Source organism: Wyeomyia smithii, chromosome 2 (assembly GCF_029784165.1).
Source record: "Wyeomyia smithii strain HCP4-BCI-WySm-NY-G18 chromosome 2, ASM2978416v1, whole genome shotgun sequence".
NCBI classification, from domain to species: domain Eukaryota; kingdom Metazoa; phylum Arthropoda; class Insecta; order Diptera; family Culicidae; genus Wyeomyia; species Wyeomyia smithii.
This window is the reverse complement of record NC_073695.1, coordinates 30,371,484-30,392,256: the sequence shown is the minus strand read 5'-3', so window position 1 is coordinate 30,392,256 and position 20,773 is coordinate 30,371,484. Positions and strand designations below refer to the sequence as shown.

The window sequence follows — 20,773 nt, the reverse complement described above, 5'->3', positions numbered from 1 at the left end:
TCATATTTAGATTTGAGAAACAGTTTCCTCAAATTTGATAACGAGGTAACTCATCTTTTTCTTTATCACCACTTTGAATTGTAAATATTTGAACTAAATATGAATTGAAAAGGTAAAAAAAATACAGATCAAAATTAAAATATAGCCAAGAAACAAAAAAAAAACAAAAGCAGTAGTCTAAACAATAAATGATATTTTTTTCCGAAAAGATCTTCTTTTTTCAATTACCCCACAACCAAATTATACTTTAGTTTAAAAATATTGAATGCACTGAAGAATATCACAAGCAGTAACATAAATAACTTAAGAAAAAAAAATAGATAACATTTTATAATAGAATTGAATGTAAATACACTTAAATATTCAACTGAAATAATTTTCAATTTCATTTTTTATTTGATAATATGAAATATAATGACCGATGATAATGCACCAATAACAAACAAACGAAAAAAAATATTTGATAATATGAAATATAACAACCGATGATAATGCACCAATAACAAACAAACGAAAAAAATTTGGATGCTTGCAGCTTTTAATTTTCATATTCGATAATAGTTTCAGTACAAAATAATTCGAATAACTAAATAAAGTCAATTAAAGCGAAGTAACGCAAATTAACAAATGCAATCTGTAAATTCACGAGCTACAACTAGTTAACACGGCTGCACTAACTGTTCAGAATCAGGTGGAAAACTCACGGATAATTTATTACCGTTGCCCTTAGGCAAAGCAAACCGTATGCTAATTGCTTGCTAAGCGACACAACCCGCGGACATATTGATAGCCACTATTTCGGCGGAAAGTTGCTACAAAAGCTGATGCGGTCTTTAAAAAAAGCCCTCATCAATATTCGCCATTGGTTGGAGGTCCGTATGGGAGATTTTGATCAATGGCATTTACATTTTGGCCCAGTCATAGTCATTCGGTGCTATGGAAAGATGAAAATTTACAACTATGTTCACTCCTAACGCATTGGCAGTATGTGGCCATGCGAGTGAATGCGAGAGGAGAAATGTGGATCGCTCGGTGATAACCTAAAACCAGTGCGCTGCAGCATGGATTGGCCATCGTCTTCCCACCCGAAACGATCACCATTCGGTTAGATATATGTTCTCAAGGTTACCGACCACCGCCGCACATGCATCGATCAAAAACGCACCCAGGTGCGGATTTGAATTTTAAAAACGGTCAATTCGGTGGTATAAAAACTAACCCGAAACAGCTGGTCTCCAAACAGTCGCCATCGCCGGAGTAAACGAGAAGCCGCCGAAGAGGTCTCGCTAGCCGAAAGTTTAAACATTCAGCAACATGAAGTTCTTACTTGTGGTGAGTTCCAGTGGTGTTAATTGAAGTGCATCGAATGATGAATAAATTTAGAACGAATCAAGGACAGTACTGCTATTGTTTATTTACTCTGGTTGACAGTGTTATTGCCTGAACATTGAACAGATGAAGGATAGTAGCAGAAAGTGATATAAGTGATATCTGTGATGAATTAAAAATGCCGAATGATGTGTGTGGAATAAAAATTCTGGAATTACGATTATTCACCGATTCGAATGTATAGTTTTAATATAACGTGTTGTGAAAGATTGAACTTTAGTAACCTAACCTCAGATAATAATATGAATTTATATCAGTAGCTTATATACGCTAAAAGCCCCATTATTTTCTACTTCACAGTCCATCTGTCTTATGCTGCTGGCCTTTGCCGTGGTATCGGCCGTACCTGCCACCCATGACGAAGGTATCCTGGGCTCGGATGGTGCCGCAAGTGACGATACCGTGAATCCCCAAGATCCACAAGAGTTTCTTAAGCTGAAGAAACTGTTGTTCCTGAAAAAATTCCTCTTCTTGGGATGATCTGCAAATCCCACACGCCCGGCCACCAAAACCATAGTTCAATAGTTAAATGAATGAATAATCTAAGTCAATTTGGTCGTAAAACACAGCAGCGAGACAAGATGCTTTTAGCCGTCTCTAGATTTTACTAGGCACGGGTTGTATGATTCTGTGTGTTTTGTTTTACTATAGGATTAATGAACAAGCAAAGCTGAAAACGGCCAGTCACATCACAGTAATTGAATTGTACACCTTCAATAAACGATTTGAGCTGTTTTTTATAGCAAACTGGCTTTTAATTTCTGAGTAGGACATGAAATAACCTTGCCTTATTTGTTATTCTAGTTCGTTACCAATAACAACAGCTGTATCACATGAAGGCATACCCTGTTGATATTTTTTGCAATCATTAGGTAGGAAAAAAGCGTATCCGATTGTTAATTTATCTGTGACCTTAAACAGCATTGTTGTACTGTATCTGGTTGTGTTAAAAGCGACACAGGGACATATTTTTTTGCAGTTATTTAAAGGTAAATTTGGACATTAGAAAAATAAACAGCGGATTTAATAACAATCTTACACGGCAACTCGTCCTAGACTGGGGTGCATTATTACAAAAAACAACTTATTAACCTATTTAAACAAAATTATATTCTTCATAGAGATAACCAGCTAACCCGGCAAACTTTGTCGCGCCCAATTTTTTCTCCATATTTAATTAGTTTTGAACAGGAGTTGTTACAACATACCCTTTCAAAGATTGACTTTGAAGTTTGTTTATAGTCATTGCAAATGCATGGCAAATCGAATATTAGATAGGGTAGGGAACATATTCTAAGCAGCTTTAGGAACCGCCTGTGTATTGAGACGAAATACTTGAAATGTGTTGAGTGAAATTCAAACAGAATTTATCAATCTGTTCTCTATCTTTTTCTCTGTCAGAACTTGTTTTCAGATTGTGGAACTAAGTTATCAAACTTCAACAATAATCAATCAAAGTTACCAATCGAGGGACACTATTCCAATCACCCCGAACCTATTTTAAGCAGTTTCATCTGTTTTGCAGGCGTTTTTTTTTTTCAGCACTCGAAGTGGCTCCTGAATGGCTGCAATATAGGTCGATTTGTTTGGATTCAAGTTTATTCACAGGTTTCTTTGTGATTAACGGTATTTCTTTTATTCGTAAGACAGCTAGACAATCAAAGGCTTCGTTTCCATCATTGAAATTGTCGATATTGATCAAAATTCAGCAGTTTGAGGCCTGTTTTCTTCGACTGATTAAAATAGGCGCCACTGCTTAAGCCGTTCCTTACCTACGTTTAAATCGTTTGAAATGATTTGTTTTATCGGAATGAGAACACCTTCGCCCTTCCATTTGCCCCTTAAAGTATTGATTTGTTGATTTCCAAGTATTTCAATTCGAATGATAAAATTCAAATCGTCGACATCTTTGTTTTTCGCCGCCAGGATTGTACGTACACCCAACGCAAACGGGGAACATTTTTTTACCTTAGGGCAATTTTTTATTACTTATTGTGTCTTATGACTGCGCATTATACACAAATAGTAATAACCGAAAAGTAACAAAAATAATGACGGGCACACGCTTGTATGTGTTTCTGCAGTAGAACATACAGCCAAGCACCGCAGTGCATGTGTTAGCAAGACTTCACTCGCTGCATTTGTATTGATGCAACGGTCAGATTCATTTTTGCTTCCCTTCATCCCCACATAATGAGAATTTCACCCGTCAACCTCAAATGTCTAATTAGAAACACTTTCGTTTCGTCCCCCAGTGTTTACATGAAATGAAAATATGTTATACTGTCTGAACAGAGTTGCCGAAGTTGCGAATATTGTTCTGAATGGGCACGAGTTTTGTTTTTTCAAACAGGTGCAAATGAGTTCCCATGAACCAATGAGTATGTGTTTTGAATAGCTTGCAAGAAAGCGAATGCTTTTGTTTTTCTCTAACGCAGTTTACAGATCGTGATGTCATTTAAAGACGCATTTCAAATCTTTGAAATCATCAACGTTTGCATACTCTATGACGGGGAAAATGCTGCTTGGCAGCTCTTGTCATATTCTTCCTCTACTCCGTATGCATACAACGAGCGAACTAATACACGCTCACCGGATGAATTGGAGATTGAAGAAACTTGTAACATGTGCAACATATGCGACGGTGTGTGATTTTTTTTTTTAACTTGAGATGGAAAGGGAGCAGTTTATGACAGAAAAAATCTTGCATGTGGTTGCACGACCATTATTAGATGGTCGTACTCCCGTAACACGTGCTAAATATTTGACAGTATATGTTGTTACTTGACTGGGGAAGATTTTTATTGCCTTTTTAGTAATAGGTTTGTTACCTTAAAGGCAATTTTGCGCTATTGCTTCTAAGGTAATAAGGAAAAGTTTTGCGTGTACACTGAATTCTGGATTTCTTCGTTACCAATGCACATAGGTCAAGAAATCAAATTTAGGGGTGTGAGTAGAGCTCTATAGCAATATTTGAGAGAAAATTTTTTTTTTATAAAGTTGTTACACATGATAAAGCGCTCATTTAAAAATTATCAAAAATTAGGGTAACCCAAATTGTCGATGAAATTAAGTATTTTTTTTTTTAGTTTTGTAGATAGAAGAAAAAGTTGTTCTACAAATGTGATAACTCCGGTAATTTTAAGTAACTTTGAACGAAAATTTTTTTTTCTCAACCTTTGAAGGTTGACAACCGATTTATATTGAAAAAACACCATTAACTTTTTCATTTAAATTTTCACCCTAAAACTGTCTTTGAACGACATTTGGGACCTTTTAAGAGAAACAATTTGCAATGCTGACATCGTGAATACCTCAATTCTACTCAAAGTTATCAATGTTTTTCATTACAAAATATGTGTTTTTCATTCTTTTGGAGCAAACATAAAAAGTATCTGTTGGTCACAATTTGAAGGGCACATTTGACTCTATAAATGGAGAAATTTTTAAAAATATGTTATCTTTGAAATTTGAGTAACTTCAATTTAAAAACATGACAAAAATTGCAATAATTTTATTATTCATATGAAAATACTAAGATTTATTTTTTGGTATTTTTTCTAAAAATTAAGAGCAATTTCCTTTAATTCGATCCAAACAGATCAAAAATCAATCAACTGGTTCAAAAGTTATGAATTTTTGAAAATAAAATACATCGAATATGGTCGTTTTTTATGGTCACCCTATTTCGGAGCTAGTCCCCTTAACGACCCAGCGAAAAAATACGGGTTTGATTTTTTTCATCATAGATCCATCCCTGCAATTTTGAGCACAATTGAATCACTTTGCGTGACCAGTTCCGAAATAGGGTGACCATGAGAAACGGCTGTATTCGATGTATTTTATTTTTGAAAATATATAACTTTTGAACCAGTTGATCAATTTTTGATCTTTTTGGATCAAAAAAAATCACAGGAGGGTTGTGTTCAAAGCCACGACCGCAAGGTTGAAGTAGAATACTTTTACAAGAAAGATAACCCGGCTGCTTGCGTGTCAGTCATTTTGAAATCGAATTTGTTTCGTATATACCGCTTGTTAAGCACAGTTTCAACAAATTGTAATAAACATCACACTGCTGTGCATTTGCATCAAACCTCAGTTGCAGTTTATTAATAACCATTCATTATTCATTATGAATATGATTCTGTCGACCGTGTTTGGAAAGCAACCATATAACGACCAATCGGAGGTCGAATTTTCCGTCTTGACAAGGCTTGACTATTTTCAATAGTACAATAGTTTGAATGATAAAATTACAATTATCTTCATTTGGGAAGAATCTTAGAAGATTTTCCAATCTATTGCTGCATGAACAAAGGAAATCCATCGAATACTAACCGATTTATGAGCATTTGAAATTGGACATATTTTTCACTTTTATCGGTTTTAGATTTTCATTTCACATCCCTATGTAGCCGAACTTCCTGAGAGAAGTATTCTACTTCAGAATGACTGACACGCAAGCAGCCGGGTCATCTTTCTTGTAAAAGTATTCTACTTCAACCTTGCGGTCGTGGCTTTGCACACAACCCTCCTATTATTTTCGTGCACATTGTTGTACTCAGACAAAAACCTGTTTTGAATTGGATGAATTTTTAGTGAATAAACGTTAATCGTTTGTTATTCAAAGTTGGTCATGCTGATTGCAGCCTTTGCGCTGCCCCTACAGTGGGGGGTTTACTAAATAAAGTAAAAATAAAAATTAGACAACTACAACAGAATTTGATTGCATCCCGCACAGAATGTCTGCTTGTGTTGATGCCAGAAAGTTGTTAACCTTCAATTATTTGTTTATTTGCCTTTAACAACTTTTAGGCTGCCATAACATTGGGGGAATTAAGATACACGGACAACATGCACTTTGGAAGCTATTTCACATTCAGTAAATTCGACGGTTGCGACAGATTTAAATTGCTAGGATGCAACACAGAATGCTTGCTTGCGTTGACAAAAATTATTAACTTTCAATGACTTGTTTATTTGCCTTGAAAAAGGCATTTTGATTTCCAAAATTGGATTTCCTGATTGCAATCTTCATGTTGCCCCAACAGTGGGGGAATAATGGCAGTCTGGCGACACACGCTGAGAAGAACCGCGCTGCTTCTGAGACGTGATGACCAACCACAGGGCAAGTGATTTGTTTAATTTGAAGGCAACCACAGGCGCAACCCGCTTCTATGGTATGTTACTGCTGAGTGCCGATATCTGCTGTTACTGCTGTCAACGTTGTGGACGGTCCATCCAGTTCACCTTCCAACTAATGAATGTAGCTAGTTTTCCCAGAAACACACTTTTATAGCCGAAGGGTGCTACGTCTTTCAGTTCAGGTTTACCATTTCCTTATGTTCTTTAGACAAATTATTCCACAATTCGCATTTGATTTTTGTATCCAGCGAATAAACACCGATGGTGCTCTCACACACGCAACGGTTTTAACCCGTATCTTATTGCGGTTTGTAACATCAAGCGATTTCGTTTGCTCGTTGTTGCGTGTTGCATCATGTTGCAACTTGGCAACTGAGAGACGACCAAATTCTGTTACTGCTGATTGATTGAATCGACTTCATATTAGCTCTGCATAGTCGAACTAACTGTCTTTGTGAATGCGGTCTAACAGGGCAGTTTGTTATTCAAAGTTGGTTATGCTGATCGCAGCCTTTGCGCTGCCCCTACAGTGGGGGGTTTACTAAATAAAGTAAAAGTAAAAAGTTGTAAAAGTACAGTTGACAAAAATTATTAACTTTCAATGACTTGTTTATTTGCCTTGAAAAAGGCATTTTGATTTCCAAAATTGGATTTCCTGATGGCAATCTTCATGCTGCCCCAACACGGGGAGAATAATGGCTGTCTGGCGACACACGCTGAGAAAAACCGCGCTGCTCCTGAGACGTGGTGACCAACCTCAGGGCTAGTGCTGCTGCTAAGGAAGGACGACTGCTGTTGTCGCTGTCTAGAACTATTATGAGCGGCTCCGGCTGAAACAGGCCAATATAGGCCAAATAGCATGTTTTCAATTGCAAGGTATATGATCCTGACGACCGTGCTTGGGAAGCAAGCATATAACGACCAATCAGAGGTCGAATTTTTCGTTTTGACAAGGCTTGACTATTTTCAATAGTACAATAGTGTGAATAATAAAATTACAATTATCTAATTTTGGGAAGAATCTTAGAAGATTTTCCAATCTATTGCTGCAAGAACGAAGGGAATCCATCGAATATTAACCGATTTATTAGCATTTGAAATTGGACATATTTTTCACTTTTTTCGGTTTTAGATTTTCATTTCACATCCCTATGTAGCCGAACTTCCTGAGAGAAGTATTCTACTTCAAAAAAATGGTTTTAATAAAAAATACCAAAAAATGAATCTGTGTACTTTTATATGCATAATATATAAAATTATTGTAATTTTTGTCATGTTTTTAAATTGAAGTTACTCAAATTTCAAAAATAACATATTTTTAAAAATTTCTCCATTTATAGAGTCAAATATGCCCTTCAAATTGTGACCAAGAGATACTTTTATGTTTGCTCCAAAAGAATGAAAAACGCATATTTTGTAATGAAAAACATTTATAACTTTGAGTAGAATTGAGGTATTCATGATGTCGGTATTGTAAATTGATTCTCTTAAAAGGCTTTAAATGTCGTTCGAAGATAGTTTTAAGGTAAAAATTCAAATAAAAAAAGTTAAAGCGCAAAATGTATTTTTTCAATATAAATCGTTTTTTTCCAAAGATAGATAATTTTTTTTGTTCAAAGTTACTTAAAATTACCGGAGTTATAATATTGTAGAACAATTGCTTCTATCTACATAAATAAAAAAGTTAGATACTTGATTTCATCGAAAGTTTGGGTTGCCCTAATTTTTGATAATTTTTCAAAAAACAACTTTGTAGAAGAAAGTTTTTCTCTAAAATATTGCCATAGAGCTCTATACCCAAATTTCCCCCTAAATTTGTTTCGAGAAATACAAAATGAAAACAGAAGGATTGTGAACGAAGTGGTAGTTCTAAGTGTGGTGATCTGACAGAATTATTCTTCTGTATAAACCAGCACGGTTCGAGAGTGAAGTGGAAAATAAAGAACGCATGTGCATATTACAAATACAGACTATTTCTTTTCGGTTAAGCACCACATAATTGGCGACAAGAAAAAAATAAACGAAAAACCACCTGTTTATCACATTCCAGATTCGTGGTAATCACTAAGGATGACGTATAATTACGTCAACGTAGAATGTCCTCTAAGCATCATTGTGGTTCCGAAAATACCGGCCATTTTGGGCTGTTTCCAGAAACCAAAAGTTGCCACCTTGGATTAAGAAATGGCATCTGGTGTCGATTGTTAGATTCGTTGCATAATCTTGATCATTTTGAACTGTTTCCCGGAAAAATTGGTTGCAATAAGTGACTTACGTCTATGACATTTTGGTTCCATTTACTCTATTAACTCTCGGGTTTGCAGAAAATGATGTTTCGTTTTTATGGAAGCTTTTTCCTTTAGCGGATAGAGGTATGTCAAAACAAACCAAATCGGAAAACCCAACCCTTGCGACGTTTATTTACGCTTGTAGAGTCTCCAAGTGAATTAGTCGGCATCGGCTTTTATAACTCGGTAAACGAAGAACAAAGCGTAAGTATCGACGTTGAACCGATTAAATCCTTATCATCCCGTTTTGGTAATATGGTCGCCAGATAACGGAACAGTATTCGAGAGCGAGTAGAAACCCTTGCGATGCGGAAAATGAATCCCAAATTTCTGCAAGCCTTATCCACAATAGTGCCGTGAAACGCATATCAGTCCCATCTGAATTTTCATCGATTTTGAGTTATGACCATCAGAGGCTAGAATCGGCAATGCATTAGAAAATAAATGTGAAAAATAACATAGTTTGTTCTGAAAAATTTTCAAAAAATATCAGCTCAGTTTGTCCCATCCTAAAAGTAATCGCATACTAGTCTCACAATGAATATTATAAAAAATATATATTCAAAGTTTTTTACACAACATTCTATTCTTCCTTGTTAATGTTGAGTAAAACTACACGAAAAACTAAATAAAAAGTCATCAAAAAGAGCCAGATCAAAACTGAGACAATCTTCAATAAAGCTATCTTCATAAGCGTAACAAGCACGAATCAGATCTGATGAGGATGTTTTGCACGATTAAACAATATTTTCACACTTTAAGAATGATTCTCTTCAAGCAAAATTAAGAAGTTTGGTAACTATAAACAGCAACAAACTGATTTATTCTCAGTGGTCATAAAGACTGGGATTTTAAGGCGATTATTTTCCGCTTTACCTCACAAAAATGATACAAAGTTATTTAACTGACCGCACTCTCCAGGTTAACTATCTAAATGGTAAATCTAATAGATTGCCTGTTAGAGCTGGTGTGCCTCAGGGGAGTATCTTGGGCCCAATCTTATATAACATTTTTACTTCTGATCTTCCTGATTTACCACCAGGTTGTGAGAAATCTCTGTTTTGTGACGATACAAGCATTTCCGCAAAAGGAAAAAGCCTTCGTGTTATATGCAGTCGGCTTCAAAAAAGTTTAGATATATTTTCTTCATACTTACAAAAATGGAAGATTTCCCTTAATGCTTCTAAAACACAGTTAATTATTTTTCCTCATAAGCCAAGAGTTTCATTTCTCAAACCCACCCATAACCACGATATTAAGATGAACGGTGTGGTCTTAAATTGGTCTGATCAAGTTATATACTTAGGGCTAATTTATGATAAGAATCTTACTTTCAAGGAGCACATTGAAAATATCCAGTCAAAGTGCAATAAGTATATCAAATGTTTATATCCTCTTATCAACAGGAATTCTAGACTTTGTCTCAAGAATAAACTGTTAATTTACAAACAAATATTTAGACCAGCAATGTTATATGCAGTTCCCATCTGGACAAGTTGTTGTGCAACCAGGAAGAAGACACTTCAAAGGATTCAGAATAAACTTTTGAAAATGATTTTGAAGCGTCCTCCCTGGTTTAGCACGAACGAGCTACATATGCTCACTAATGTAGAAACATTAGAAAATATGTCAAGCCAAATTATCAACAAATTCCGACAAAAATCGTTGCAATCCTCGATTGCAACGATTAGCTCACTTTATAGTCAGTAAGATAGTTTTAAGTTTATTTTAAGTTTCGTTTTATTCCTTTTTTTTCTTGACAAGTAGGTTTAATAATTTTCCTACAATTACATTATCTTAACTGCGAAAGCTAATAACATTCAATAATACTAAAAAGTGTACAAATATATATGATAGTGTTGAAATGTCACCATTTGATTGACAAATCGACCAATTTGGCAGAACACACAATACTAATTCTGAATAGATATTTTAGTACATAAATAAATCATTAAAAACTCCCCCCTATTAAAAAAAAGGCGATTATTTAACACGCTGTAATGCAAAATAATCGCATATCAGTTCCACTATAATTTATTCCATTGTAATTGTTATAAATTGACTTTTTATGAAACGAAAGTAACAAAAACATTAAAATCCATCAATCTGAGTAGAAAAAAACATTAATATTCCAAGCGGTTCGTATTTTATTGAATTAAACATTCAAGATCTTTATCGGAGTTTTCTCCGTTCGATGATTTCGCAGATGGGACTGATATGCGTTTCACGGCAGTATGTAGGAAATATGTCGTTTAAACGATAGTTGGCTATTCAAGATAACGTCGAGATCTTTTATTGGTCGACACGTTGAATTTCGGTACCACCGAGCTGATAGTTGAAGATGACAGGATGACGATTACGAGCGAAGGAATTAGGATTAACAAGGATACTGTTAAGGTTGTACCAACTCACGAAGGCGTCTAACTCTTGCTGGAGGCAGATTGCATTCACCATGGAACCGATTTTCATATAATGCTTCAAAGCGTCAGCGAACGATAAACGAGGGCAATTAAAGTACGTAGTTAACATCATTGAAGTGCAATAAGAAGATTAACGGTCTCAAGTGGCTGCCTTATGGGATTTCGGATGTCAAATCGGAATGAATGACGTCCATGTGAGCGTGATCTACCAGGCTTTCCGCAACATACGATGTGAGACACAAGCGATTTGAAGTTGTTGGTCTACCCAAGATGAATTCGTGTTGATCCTCGTTCAGGTGTTGTTTGCAGTGTGATAACAAAGGAAAGGAGTCATAATAACAAGGAAGTGGCAAACAATGCTGATATTCCTCCGTAGTTGTTCATATCCTTTCGGTCTCCTTTTTTGTGGACCGGAAACATGTATGTAGTTTTCCAGCAGACGAAAATATTCCGCTTGACAGGGACAGACCAAACACAAGCTGAAGAGGGGTTAGCAGATTTTCAATATTCTATTTTAAAAACGTAGCCGGAATTCAATCCAGGCCCGATTTTCTCGAGGCTCGAGAGATCATTGTTTTCTAGAAAATCTATAACGAGCGTCTTAGCAGAGTGATTGAGATCAATCAAAGAAATAGTTATCGGTTTCCGTTATACTCTACTAATTTTTTTTTTTTTTTTTTTTTTGGAAATAAATATTGAAATTCAGTCCGCAAATATATAACCGATAACTATTTCTTTGATTGATCATTGTTTTGTCAATATTGAGTCTGCTTAGATTATTACCAACTATAAGCGGGGCGTTGTGATCAGCCTGGGTTATTGGACAGCCGGAATCACTTCGTTGCAAAAAGTTCGCGCGGATTTTTCAGCAAAGAATTGGCAGAGCTTCTTCGACTCGAAGTTCGAGAGCTCGAGCCTTGGTGCTGCATTCCGATTCGGAACTTGACCTTCTGTTTATTTCTACACGGACTTCGCAGCCGACTGTTTAGTGTACAGGACAATTTCAGGGCTCGCGCTACGATCCTATTGACACTAACAGTCTCTCCCGAGCCGAGACTCGAACCTACGACGACTGACTCGTTTAGGCCAGCATCGTACCTCGAGACCATCTGGGAGTATAGGAGTGTATACTATGCAGATGTCTTCTAAAACTACTCTGCTGGTCCTCTTGTACGCTGTGTTAAATTTTTTCTAGTACTCACGCAATTTGGAGTAAGTCTTTGGTGCAGCTTTTTTTTCGTGTTCAACAAGCGGAGCTCGCGGATCATCCAATGCTTACTGTTTAATGAACTCTATGGAACTCTCGGTCGATTGCGTGCATGATTTTGTGCAATAAAATCAGCGCAGCGGCCATCAAGAACACCGAACCAGTCGATAGCGGCAAAAAATGCAGTAATGCTTCGGTGATCGGCATTTCATAGGTGGTTGATCTGCCGCAGCGTGGCAGTCTGTTAGTATCAGACTGACAGACAGATATAAATCCATTGTTTTATATATGGATGAAATTTAATACTACCTCTTCCCCCCCCCCCCCCTTCTTCTCTCTGACTACGCCATTGCAATACAGGAACATCAACGCCACGATCAATATAGGCGAACAGTGGTCGCAGCTCTTTTTGACGTCTACTGGTGGCAGGGTAGTTATCAATCACAGTAACGAAGTGGAAAATGGTTGTCCGACTTTTCCTAGAAAACCATTCCCCAGAAAATAAAGTGTCGAAGATTTTCCCCAGAATGAACCATTCTCCAGAATACCAAATCCCAGAATAAACTAGTTACCAGAATTCTAAGCCCCTGAAAGTACTAGTTACCAGAAGACCGTTTCCCAGAATGCACCAATGCCCAGAAAACTATTTTCCAGCATCAGCATCAAAAAACATTAGTATTCAGTTATTATATTGTTAACATTCTAAATTATTTGACATTTTTAATTAACACTTGCGTACCTGACCCCTCCAGAGCCGAAAATATGAAAATTCTTTTACCTGCCATTCCGCAAGATCTAAACCGAATTTGATCGAATCTTTTTTAAAGGATCACAAATTTATCATAGTTTTTGGGACAGTAGGGGACATTTGTTCCGGATTTATCGAGGGTAACGGTGACAGACACAGGCTAAATTAGAAACGGTAGTGAAACCTTGCTTCAACATATCAAGCTTTAGGTTTTTGCAAAACAACACTATTAGGGACGACCCATAATAATGTCACGCAAACTTTGGAAAAAATAACTCCCCCCCTCCCCCGTGTCACAAGCTGTCACAACTTCCTTGACCCCCCCCCCCCTTAGTTACGTAACGTTTTTATAACCCCCCCCCCTTCCCCTTTTTTGGTAGTAATTGATTGAAAATCGAGAAATTTGTTAGGAATGCATTGTTTCTCAATAAGAACGATTTTACTGAAAGAAAAACTGAAACTAAAAGGAAAAGAATATTATAGAAGATAACTAGAAAAGGGGGATGCTGTTGATGGAGTCGCATATCGACGACATAGGAAGCCGAGACAGTAACTGCAGCATCATTGCTGATTCTTGAAAGACCATCAATATTTAGTTCCTCTTCTTCAATCAATTCGCAATCCAAATCTTCTCCACATGTTATAATAGCCAAGCATTTTTATTTACGTTTTGTCACAATTTTTGTATTGATTGGATTGAGAGACACTAAAAAGTAATGTAATTGCGCTGTCATTCATAAACGAACATGCACGGTAAAACAGAATTAACGAACATTATGCTTTTAAACGTGAAAAAAAAATTATCATTTATTTTATCTAAAGCAAATCTTAAGCAAAAAAGGGATCGTAGAACTATAAATGAATGAAGCAAATATCATGAATAGTTCTGAGTTGAACTCTGTGGTTAGGTATGTGACTTTTTTATTTATTTATTTATTTATTTTTTGAGTTAAAATGTGATGTCACACTCAAGCTAACCCCCCCCCTCCCCCATATGTCATAACATGTCACCATGATTGAAACCCCCTCCCCCCCCTAAACGCGTGACATCATTAATGGATGGTCCCTTAACGATCGGTATTTCGCCACTTTGTATAGATAATCGGATTCCCTCAGCCGTGCCAGTTCTGAATTGACTGTTTAAACTATGAACTATGAACTCGGGCGGCCCACACCACCACACGGCCGGACGCCCCGGAGTGCGTTGAGGCAGAAGCGCCGGCAGGTCCACGGCGCGACACCCGCACGAACTGGGAGCAGATCCGCGACCCGGCAGCCTCGTAGCCCGAGTCATCCCAGTCTTCAGAGCTAATCCTCATCCCGAAGTTACGGATCTAATTTGCCGACTTCCCTTACCTACATTGATCTATCGACTGAGACTCTAAACCTTGAAAACCTGCTGCGGATTCAGTACAAGCTGTTGAAAGTTTGCGTGCCCCAGTCTTCGATTTTCAAGGTTTAAGAAGAGAATATCGACACAGCAATTTAATACCATGCTCTACCAGCCTGTCCAACCATATCTCTCTATGAAAGACTTCCATGGCTAGTATGACTTTTAAACAGAAAGAAAACTCTTCCGATATCTCTTGTTGGCCTCTCGAAGGAAAGGATTCATGTTGCCATGATTACAAAGGTGCTACCGTTTCCGGTGTGCACGCCAATGCAAACGTATACTCAACAGGCTCCGGAATTGTAACCGGGTTCCCTTTCACTCGTTTAATATATACTAGTGAATGTTGCATCAACCCAGGTAAACGAACGAACCTCTACAGAGGTGATTTTTGCAGGGGGGCTGCCCCCCATGTGAACTAGATTAACCGAATTAGAATAAGGAGGGGTATTTTAGATTTTTGGTCAAGGAGCATCAGATATCAATTCACTACTGTATTTTTGTGGTCGACTTGTGATGTTCCTTCAGCCAAAAACGATTACTAAAAGTTCTCTGATTTTATTACTGTGGCCTGGTGTCAAGCGCTTACTTATTTACTCCATGAAAGAACAAATGTATTAGTTGACAATAAGTTGATTCAAATGATAGAATCGTTATACATTTCAGATACCTATACAAAAACTCAGTTATAACAGATTTTTCATGTTAAAAAAATAAAAATGCATATTTCTTCGTTTTAGGATAACAATTCTCTGGAAAACGGTATTTTATGGGAAATAATTTTCTGGGCATTGATTCATTCCGGATAATAAGTTTCTGGGGATTAGTACTTTCTGGGTAGCAGTTTTCTGGTTATTGATACATTCTGGGATTTTGTTTTCTGGAAAAAAAAGCTTCGGCGTTCTATTTTCTGGCGAATAGTTTTCGATGAATTGTTATACAATCGTGGAAAATATAACAACGAACCTATTTTATGTTATTTGAAGTGTATTTCAATGTTTTCAGCGCTTTTGTTGCAAAACGAATAGAGAACAAGGGTACTTTATTCAGTAATTTATTTCATCTAGATTTTATGTGGTCTTCCACATAAGGCTGATACAAATTTCGAATTCTTTTTATGTCCAAGGTTATTAGAGTTAGCAAAGGGGGTGGCAAAAAATAAATAACACCGAGACGAAAAAAAAAAGAAATATCTTTGATCAAAGTTTGTATGCAAGTAATGACGTATGCAACTTGCACTCAAAAAAATGTTGAAAAATAACAGTTTATTATTATTGATATTTATTTCGCTTGCCTTTTGACGACACTCTCGCTGTCACTGGACTTGTTTGTTGCTAAATAAAGCATTTATGCTGTCGGAAAACCAATAAAATGAACGAAACGGTTTGAGCTTTTTTTTCTTCCCCTTCCAATATTTAAGATTTTTGAAGGGGGGGTGACATAAAATGAAAATGAAATTTGTAACGGCCTATTTCCGAATATGGAAAGGTTTTTCTTATGTGTTACAGGTGAAAAGGAAGATTAAAATCGTGCACGCTGTTTAACATCAAAACATTAAAAAATCAAGAAAAGCCATCGTTTTAAAGCCACTGATGGGAAGTCCCAGGGCAACCAAAAAAAATTACACTTAGCTGCTAGTGCAATCGTTACGAATATGGAGTCTGAAAAACAGAAAAGGCGTGAAGAAATTTTGCACACATACTTCGAAAATCCGAAACTTTCTCAACGTGCATTTCGCAGGATGCTGGGAACGGTTCAATCTATGGTAACTCGCGTTTTAAATCGGTACAACGAGCGTTTGACCATCAACTGCAAAAAAAGTGACCAAAATGGATCTCCGTATAGTGTAAAGGACCACAACCGGGTAGTTCAAGTTTTTAAGTAAAACCCGAACAGTCCACTTAGAGATGTGGCTAAAAACTGCATTTGAGAAAAACTTTCGTTCAAGATGCGAAAAAACGTGAAGGATTAACTACACACTACAAAGTTCAGAAAGGCGCCGAATCGCAATAAACGGCAGATTACGGTGGCTAAAACACGTGCACGTAAACTCTACATCCAGCTATTGATGAAACCACATTACCTCGTTATGGATGACGAGACATAAGTAAAAGCAGACTCCTGGCAGCTTCCAGGGCTCCAGCACTTCACCGCTCATCATAAGGTGTCAAAGTTTGTCAAAAAGTACATGGTTTGGCAAGCAACTTGCTTGTGCGGAAAGCGTAGCATCCCTTTCGTGACAACCTGGACGTTTAATGGGTATACTTGAAGAAATGCCTCCAAAAGCGTTTACTTTCACTTCTGAGGTCACACAATGTTCCTACAACTTTCTGGTCGGATTTAACCTCTTGTCATTACTCGAAAGATGTTCTGGAGTGGTACGAGACTAAGGAAGTCAATTTCGTACCGAAGCATCTCAGTCCCCCGAACGCACCTGAACTGCGCCCAATTAGGAAGTACTGGGCTATCATGAAGCAGGCACTTCGGAAACATCCTAAGGAAGTAAAATCGGACGAAGATATAGAGAAAATGGATTTCCACAGAAAAAAAACAGTGGGTCTAAACTTTGTACAAGACCTTATGAGCAGTGTTAAAAGATGCATTTGGAAATGAGGATGAATAAAACGAACAGTGAAAACACTGAATGGTATGTTTTATTTTACTACCTGAAGGTTAGAAGGCGATTGGTTGGATGAGTAAAATTCACCAAATCTTTTTGCCTTTCTTCTATAAGTTTGGCTGCCCTATAGACTGCCATTTCATTTGATTATAATTGGACTTTTATTTCAACCGTTATGTATTAAATTGTAAAAACAACGAGAGTCTATTATCTCAAACATTACACGACCTATTTGAACCTAACTAGTGTCAAGTGTAGTGTGGTTTAAAAGTAATGGAAAGAAAAGAAATTCAAAAATTATGTAAAACTATACCTGCTTTGATCACAATATGTGGCTTCAACATAATTTTAATGTGGTATTGTACTATTTGAACGTTCGCGGTATTGCTTGGATTAAAGTGTTCGAAATGAGGAGTCATTTATTTTATTTTGCTATTTCTGTAGCACTAACATTACGTCAAATTTCACATTTCATATCTCAATTATTACTTTAGAAACAACATCAATATTTTAGAACCCAGAGAGTGGACTGAAGTGTTCGTGTAAGTTTGAATGAGAAAGACTGGGTCTCACCGCAAGGTGGATTTTTTTTTACACTGACACACACAGACACAGACTTTACAGAAACTGAGCAATAATCCGCTTTCATACAAAGCATTCAATCTAAATCTCTGATTACCACAAAAGATAAAAATAATGGTCGCAGTGGTCCAAATCTTACAACAACAAAAATCTCTGATCGTTTCAAATTAAACGTTTTCCAATACTTCTCGAAGTGTCCAAATAGTTAATGCGCGAAAATTTAAAGAACGCTATCAAACTCGTTCAAAAAATCCATCAATTATATCTCAATTGATATCAGTATTGCTATAATTGGGTCCACATTATTGTCATGGTCATGTCCAAATAGGCCCATCAATTTTACTTGAGTTTTGCTTCAATTCCATCATTTCATTATACACTAAGGTCGCTTTTACGCGTTTTTTTTACGCGGATTCCGGAATTTACGCGGTTTTTTTCTACGCGGATTCCGGAATTTACGCGGTTTTTTTCTACGCGGATTCCGGAATTTACGCGGTATTTTTTTTGCCCGGATTTCGGTTTCCCTTCACTCGGAATGCAAAATTAACGATGTTTTTTTTACGCGGATTCCGGAATTTACGCGGTTTTTTTTACGCGGATTCCGGAATTTACGCGGTATTTTTTTACGCGGCACGTATCCCCCGCGTAAGAAGCGACTTTAGTGTATGTCATTGAATTTGGTCCGCTTGTGTCCTTGATCGGTATTTTAATTAACACTTAGTTTATGCCAGCTGTAACGTTTTGACTTGGCAAAAGGTGAGTATTTTAGAGTTATTCTTCAAAATAAAAGCTTTTCCACCATACAACCCTGTTGATAGAGAACTTAGCAAAAGTTTTGAAACAGAAAAATAAAATATTTCGTCGTTGTCACGAACAATTTTGTTCTTAAAACGTACATGCACGCATAGTAATCAGAAAGATTTCAACGATTGGATAAGCAGAGAACCGATGACTGGTGCCGTCGCTCGTTCGCAAGTGATCATTCCAATAGATTTCTAGTTCAAGTTCACGTAGGTATCTTGTTTCTCACAGATGCCAGCTGCAACCGGAATGTGTCTTTGAAACATTCTATGGATGTTCTCTCTTTCTAGACAGTTGTTTGACCAGTTTCATTCACACACTGGCCAAGAAATTCTCACACAGCGCATTGCATTATTGATAAGGAAAATACTTGACGTTACCTGCCTGCCATCACTATAGGTGACAACTGACAGCATAATGCTCATTAGTGTGAAGAACATGTTATTTATAATCGCTATTGCAGCAACGAATGCTATCAACAATTTCTATTTGCATTTTGCATCTCACGTTATTTATTATTTATTTGCATATGAAGTAAACACAGTTGCAGACAGACCGCTGTGAAAAAGTTGTATTCATAAAAAAATGTAATACTAATCGGTACTGATCCATTGATGTTCGTAATACGGCAGTCTCGCGACCGGTGGCGCTGCGAGACCGCAACAACTTCGGACCCACTTAGGTTCACACTCTGTGTAATATCGTTACCGATCACGCCTCCAGCAGCCGCGCTGGGGCCGTGCCGTGTTTACTCGCCGCTCCACTCGACTCACTTTCGATTCGAATTAACACCTTTCTTTGCGTCATACCCCCAGCAGCAGATCGATTATCTAACACACGGCCCTAAAAATGCGCTAGATAGTCGCGCCGCATGTGGATTCGTCGTTTATCACGTTTCAGGGTCAAGTTGAGTTGAGGATTTTTCATTCATATTTTTGAGCGGCAAGTCACGCACAAACGCCGTTTTAGGTGTATTGCTCGTTTTTGATTGTTTGAGTTTACGTACTAGATGAGCTAGAAAAATTAAGAACAATTAACGGTATAAAACATCGCTCAAAATTAAAAAAAGATTCAAACTGATTGATCTCACTACTTAACAAACAAATCCAAAACAGAGATCACATCAAACTCTCAAGTCTAGTATGAAGATGGATTTTGCAGCTTCAAAAGGAACCCATCTAAGAATGAAACCCGTTTCAGGCCCACCCAAAGTTTCCGTGATTGATACCAGGTCACGAATCGAGTTGCGCAGGATAGGTTTCGCACTGCGTGCGAACTTTCCGCCAAATGTTGCAATTCCTACCTACAATAAAGCCGCGCAATATTTCAGACTTGTATGCAGATATTCAGCCCTCGCTCGCGCGCATCGCAATCATGTGACGTGACTCAGATCTGATGATGGCGATGATAATAATGACGGTGAAGCCGACTACAATGCTCTTTGGTTGGTGTTAACCCAAAAAATGTGTCGCCAGGGTTTTTTTTTGTATCAAGCCAAAACGACTTTTATTGAGGCACGTTGGCGGCGATGTCTGACATCGGCACTATAGTGATAATCAGTTTCCCCCTCAAAGAAAGCAACCGAGCCATCCTTTTATTCCGCGGGGAGGAACACGACGAGGGATTTTTGTTGTTATAAAAAGTGACCCATGTCATCCGAGACACATCAGTATAGTCCAGTTGTGGTATCGAGTGTGCTTGCAGGTTTTTTAAAAAAAGTGCTTACAATAGGCGAATTCTGACAGGATGAAATACGTTTTAGTGGTACGTTTTGGAGTTTCAATACTTGAAGTGAGGAGTTTAGAATTGTGAAGCGGATGAACATGGAAATTAACAATCAACAGTGCTAGTATTCCGTAATCTTGAAAAAAAAAAGTAAATCAAGAAAAAAATAGGTTACAATTGAATCATGGCCATGGGAAGTCTGGATTATTGTGTAAATTTCTTTGAGCCAATTTATTACTAAATTTGTGTTTCAAAAGTTTTGATTCTCCGCCAAAAATGTATGGGGATCTGATGCTTTTCAACATTGGAAAGTATTAAAAAAATTAAACTAAACTACAAAATCATTCTTGAAAATTCACAAAAAGAAAACGTTTTTATAATTTAAAAATGGATATGTTTATATTTGATTACAAATCACTCCAATGGTCCCACACCTGCGATTGATCCGTTTTTTAACG

General features: G+C 37.1%; 1 long non-coding RNA gene across 1 annotated transcript; it reads left to right on the top strand.

Annotated features, from left to right (window-relative positions):
- Positions 1–1,226: 1,226 nt before the first annotated feature.
- On the top strand, positions 1,227–2,427 carry LOC129725019 (uncharacterized). Its single transcript, XR_008728003.1, has 2 exons — positions 1,227–1,332; positions 1,690–2,427. It is a non-coding gene; the product is annotated as an uncharacterized LOC129725019 (long non-coding RNA).
- The last annotated feature ends 18,346 nt before the right edge of the window (positions 2,428–20,773 follow it).